Source organism: Octopus bimaculoides, chromosome 6, assembly GCF_001194135.2.
Source record: "Octopus bimaculoides isolate UCB-OBI-ISO-001 chromosome 6, ASM119413v2, whole genome shotgun sequence".
In the NCBI taxonomy this organism is placed as follows: domain Eukaryota; kingdom Metazoa; phylum Mollusca; class Cephalopoda; order Octopoda; family Octopodidae; genus Octopus; species Octopus bimaculoides.
The window spans coordinates 74,543,168-74,549,628 of NC_068986.1; the positions used below are offsets into that span (position 1 = coordinate 74,543,168).

General features: G+C 35.9%; 1 long non-coding RNA gene across 1 annotated transcript in view; it reads left to right on the forward strand.

Moving 5' to 3' along the window:
• The first annotated feature begins 1,192 nt into the window (after positions 1–1,192).
• LOC128248044 (uncharacterized) overlaps positions 1,193–6,461 on the forward strand; it is a 7,898-nt gene continuing 2,629 nt past the window's right edge. The window contains exon 1 of the long non-coding RNA XR_008264317.1: positions 1,193–1,337. This is a non-coding gene — a long non-coding RNA (uncharacterized LOC128248044). The remainder of the gene's footprint in view (positions 1,338–6,461) is intronic.

Genomic DNA, 6,461 nt, shown 5'->3' on the forward strand with positions numbered 1-6,461 from the left:
TACATACACTCACACATACACACATGTATGTAAGTACATATGTTAGTCTCGTATGTTTGTGTCTCCTTGTCTTGACATCGTCTGATAGTTGGTAAATGAGTGTCACCGTCATATAGACAATATCATTCATTTTTAATATTTTACGAAAACGTCTGGCCATGGGGTAATATTAACTTGCATCAAGACAGAGATCAGAGTTGGCGATAGGAAGGGTATCCGGCTATTGAAAATCCGCTTCACTAAACTCTGTCCGACCCATGTAAGGATGGAAAAGTGGACGTTAAGACGATGATGACGACGACAACGATGACGATGACGACGATGACGACGATGACGACGACGACGATGACGATGACGACGACGACGATGACGATGACGACGACGACGATGACGACAAGTATACTGATGGTCTTCATGTTTATAATGATAAGAACTGACTGAAGTATATTTATTTTTTACTTATTACACTAATACCTTTTGGGGAGTTGTGACAGTCATATATATTCTTATGACATTAATATCCTTATAGAAGTTATGACAGCCATACATTTTTATAACATTAATAGCCCTAGAGAAGTTATGGCAGTCATACGTCCTTATGACATTAGTACCTTTAGGGAAGTAATGACAGTCATACATTCTTATGACTTTAATACCCTTAAGGAAGTTATGACAATTACATATTCATATGACGTTAATGCATTTAAATGAATTAGTTATGACAGCCATACGTTCTGATGACATATCAGTTCTCTTACGGAAGTTATGACAGCCATGTCTTCATATGACATTAATACCTTTAGGAAAGTTATAGCAGTTATCCATTCCTATGATAGTAATGTCCTTAGGATAATTAATTATGACCAATACATTCTTAGCCTCATCTCTGGTGTGTAAATTTGTCACTGTGCAATAGAAACCTAAATATGAGTGGTGTGTATGTGTACAAGCTGTTATCTATAACTGTATATAAAATATGTAAGCCGTTATTTATCAATGTGTGCATATGTGTGTGTGTGTATTATTTATGAATTTGTGTGTGTGTAAGTGTGTGTCTGTGTACATGTATATGCGAGAGAGAGAGAAAGAGCTGTTATTTATCAATGTATGTGCGTGTATATACGTCTATATGTTTGCGTGCGCAAGTTGTTGTTGAAATTTTTTTCACATCATTATTCTGAGTCTATGATCAAAAGCCGTTTACAGAGTTCCTTCTGGCTAAAGAACAAAATGAAAATTCTTCCAATTTTTGTTTCCTATACTTCACAGAATTCATAGAAGAGACAAGATATACTTCAAACGTCTCGAAGATAGGTGAGAGGTAAAGTATAGCGAAGGTAAGATATTCTGTGAGTAAAACTTTTCCAAGTCATTATAGACAAGCTTCTTATGTTCAAAGTAATGTTTGAAATAATCTTTATCATTGAAACATCTCGTCATGTCTTCCCCCTTTAACGTTGAGACATCTCGTCATTTCACCCTGCGTTTTTTAGCATTGAAACATATCATCAGCCACAGTATCTTGATCATAGGAATATCTCGTCTCCATCCCATTTCACAGTGATATATCTCATCTCCCCTACTTAGCATTGAGGCATCTCGCCATCTCCCCATCTATTAATAATGTGACAGAAGATTACCCTCGATTTTAACATTGGGACATTTCATCCCATTGTAATGTTCCCTTTGTCAGGGCTGTCGGAATAACGAAAGGCAACGAGATGAGATGGCTCCACGAGATTTTATTCGTCATGTGATACACTGTCTCTAAACATACATGCCAACAAGGGAACATTTACGTAGTCGTTCGACTTGCTAGAAATAGTAACCAAATCTTCTCCATATTATATCCTGCCGTCCTAAATAATAAAACAATACGTTGGATAATGTTGTTGCTAGAAATATCAGCCAAATATTCCTCATATTATACCCTACTGTCTTAAATAAGGAAGAAATACATTGGGTCGTGGGTACATTTAAAAGCAGGGTGGTCCCCACTGGGATGTTCGATCAAGATCTGCTCGGTTAAAGTTGATCTGGTGTTTAGTAACACCACCACTAATAATAACTTTAGGCAACAGAGAGTTGCGATAACTCCAACCCACATCATAACTATGATCTGATAGAGGGAGATGCTAGTATCGAATGAGAAAGATCGCGAGGAGTGAGGCTCCCCTTAGCTCTTGTTAAGGCATGTCTCTGGAACCTGCATCAAACCCAGGCTGTATCTGTTTCGATAATCGGCGGTGATTTGGTCAGCGAATCCTCTGCGACGGTCGGCAATCGACGGTAAGATGTGCTGCTACGGATCATACTATCCCAAAGTGTGCATGCATGTGACCGGGAACTACATGTCATAACTTCCGTAAAAGTACTGATATGTCATCTGAACGTATGATTGTCATTAATTAACCAAAGTGCATTAATGTGGTTGTTCGACGTACTATAAATAGTGACTACATGTTCCTTAAATTTCTCTATTAGTTTAAGAAAACGTGTAAAAACAAATTTAATCTCGGATATCGTATGCCAGAAGAAAAGACCGATAGAAAAGAACGAATTGTATAGAGGATGTTCAAGGTATATTAGGTAAATCCTTTCTCTGGTCCTACAGCATCAAGATGAACAGAGACATGGAGTTCTTTTTTTAGAAGTAGACCTGAGGGAATGCATATTTTAAATAAATCTACCCTTGAAATCATTATCTGTAAGTACCATGTTGTTACTTGGTGTGCTATCAAGTGTGTTTAGAAGGCAGAGTTCTCAGTATTAGAAAGACAGAATTTCCTGAATGGACAGGCGGATTGATTTTAGCATTTGCTTAAGGACTCCTAATTTGAAACACAATTAGGTAGAGCATCAAACGAAGTTGTCGAAATTGTCAAGAAGAACGAACCTCGTCACCTTATGACAATCAGACTTATTTAGATGAAGACAAACACTTTTGTGCTCCAGTGATTAACTTCGAAACTGCGAATTTAACGACGTTTTGTCCCATAAGTTTTTTCCCAACTGAATCTATTTTGACGCACTTTTCAGTATTAAATTCATCTCATTTAAATCTTTTAAGGACACTTAATTATACTAATTTATGTTTTTAAATAGCAGAGATGTCATGATTTCAGGCATTACTGTTAGATTTGACCACTCTTTTCCTCATAAGTTTTTTTCCTACAACACCAAGACCAATTTTGAGATCTTTTATTTAAGTATAACTAAATCAAAAATAATGAAGAAATAAGGAAATTATGCTGCCTAGAAGTTTCATCTACGTGTTACTCTCACATGTTTTGAAAATACAGTTTTATCGTAACATTTTTATACCGACCAATTTCGTATTATAATATCTTAATCTTTGCCAGTTCAAAGCCTTTTAATAAGTTTGTCCTAAAAGTTGTATTCAGACTTTTAATTAACCCTTGTATCATACATTCTGATAACTATAAAACTTTCCTATCGTGTGTTCCAAGTTGCTCTGGTTGTTGAAAAAAAGAACTGGGAATTTCTATCATGTATGGTGCATGGATGCCAGGCAAATATGTCCTGTATATCAAATATGGTACACAGGACAGGTGAAAGGTTAAGATGAAGTGGAGCACTCGTTCTTTTCACGTACATTTACGTGAAGTTGGCCAAGTCTCGTAAGTTGGGCAAGAATTGGATGGAGTAGAATTGGTCACGAAAAAGTAATGGTTGACCATAACACTCAATGCAGTGGATACACACGAGCGCGCACGATTAATTTTAATACTAAGGCAAAACTACAGTTTACAGCAGATATATTAATATTATTTTTCTTTGCAACAGACACCAAAACTAGTTGAATAACTTTAAAAAAAGGAAGGTTAAAAAATAGCTCTGTCCTCTTCGTTTATATTCAACCTTGCTCAGGTAAATATTCTGGTAACTAACCGATTCTTTATAATATATAAGAACCAGCAACAACATATATATTACGTCTATCACGTTTGTATATATAATAAATACTAATAAATTCCGGTACATGCTTGAAAATAATGTATGTTAGCTATCTATCTATCTATTTATCTATCTTTACACCCCCCACACACACACTCATGCACCACCCCCACACACATGCACCATCCACACATTAAACAGTTATAAATTTCCTATTCAGAAAAAGCCTTTAAGTTCTTGTCGATAAGCAGTAAATAATAATAATAATAATAATAATAATAATAATAATAATAATAATAATAATAATAATAATAATGTAGTATCGATAACGAACACTGAACAATAACGAATATAAAGTATATATATATTTGATAGACTAAACTATGCATCAATATACAGTTGCAATAAATAAAACAAATAGATAAATAAAATGGAAGCAGCACATAGTTCAATCGAACAAACTACTGGCAAAATGTATTCCATGAAACTAATGCATTCTGGGCATAGAATAAATGAGCACCGTATAAAGAACAAACAAAACCTAGAAGACATTATACCCAAACATGAACTAGCTTTAATAATATCATGCAAAAATATACCAGGATTGTCTTTATATATTTAACAAAGTCATAACGCTTCACACTACTGAATAAATTTTACTTGACTAATGTTGTTTACAAATTCAAGCGCAAACATGGAAGTTATTGTAAACACTCTGAATATAACTGTTATATTGGACACTCCAGAATTTGCCTTTCTTGCTGGTTGGCCATGCATCCATAAAACGGATTCATTGCATTACTTTACGTTACGCAACACAAGGCAAATTTCAACACAAGGTTGTCTCATAGTTATAGCTTACTCCCATACAAGAAGGCTGGTCATGTACGTTGTATTGATAACATAATATACTGTAAAATTCAATAAAATGCTAACATATAGGATAATTGTAGTAATAGACACATGAACCTGAAAGCTTTCCCGCATACTAACTCTTAGTCGAGTTAGTCTGCGGGAAAATGTCTATGTGGTAGCTGAGCCTACGGGGAATAGAGGCTAAACTACCCTTAATTTTCACCCATAGATAATATAGATTTAGATTCAATGTGTCCAAAAAATGGTGAGGTGGTGATGCTTAGAATATGTTTGTCATGGGTCTGTTGAACAAAAGCTGAATTCGAATTAATTAAATATTATCTGTTATACATGGTAGGCCAAAAGTCACGCTCCAAGAGTCATTTAAGGCAGAATCGTTAGCACGCCAGGGAAAATTGCTTAGCGACATTTCGTCCGTCTTTACTTTCTGGGTTCAAATTCCACTGAGGTCGACTTTGTCTTTCATCCTTCCGTGGTCAGTAAGATAAGTACCAGTTGACTATACCACTGCCTCCGAAATTGCTGGCTTTGTGCCAAAATTTGAAACCAATACACTTTAAAAGCAAAACCTTTTATTTAATTACAAAGTGAAACAAATTAGAAAGTGTCAGTAGTATGATCAGAAGTCTTTAAAATGTTTACTGTCTGCAGCTTTTATTATTCGTCACATTGTTGTACAAGGAACGCCAATTTCCTGCAATGATCTTCACACTGATTTCTTTGGACATTTTGAAAGCTTGTTTATGACAGATACACGCGTCTCGTTTGATACTATTGGCGGCTACTTCGTTATTTGTTTTACACACTGCTTGTTGCATGAAATTTTAGGACTAATCGGCCAAGACTATTGTATGTGATATGGTTTTTCCAGGATGCTTTTGGCTGAAGGTGTCGCCGACGGCTCTACTTGTTGCACCGTCATGGTCGGACAGTAAAATCAGTTCCATATTCTCCGGAATTTTAAAAGACATGCTTCCATTTTTTTTAATTGAGTAAAATAAATACAATATGAATACACACGTACTTGTACACGATGAACAAAATAGCGAAACACTTACACCTTTTTCTGCAAAATAGGAGTAGTTTATCCTGTTCAGGCTATATTATTAGCATTATCCTGCGATTGAGAATTTTAAATCACTTCTTTAACTTTCTAAGACATCTCAACGCTTCTAAAAGCAAACTTCGTTTGTTTGTTTACGTTTATCGTAATTTGAATTTAAAATAAATAATGGTTTCATACTTTGACATACGGCCAGCAACATCCGAAGAGGGGCTTAGTCGATTACATTGACCTAGGCACTCAACTAATACTTATCTTATCGACACCGAAAGGATGCAAGGTAAAGCTGACCTCGGCAGAATTTGAACTTAGAACGTAAAGACGGACGAAATACCACTAAGCATTTTTCCCGGCGTGCTAACAATTCTGCCAGCTCGCCACCTTAAGTAGTTTCAAAAGTTGAGACAAGGCCAGTAACTCGGGGTAGGGAGCAAGTCAATTACATCGACTCCAGTGTTCATCTGGTACTTATCTTATCGACCACGAAAGATTGAAAGGGAAATTGGAGATGGGCGAAATTTTTGTACTCAGAACGTTAAGACGAACGAAATGCTGCTATGCATTTCGCCATGCGTGCTCACGATTCTGCCAGCTCGTTGCTTTT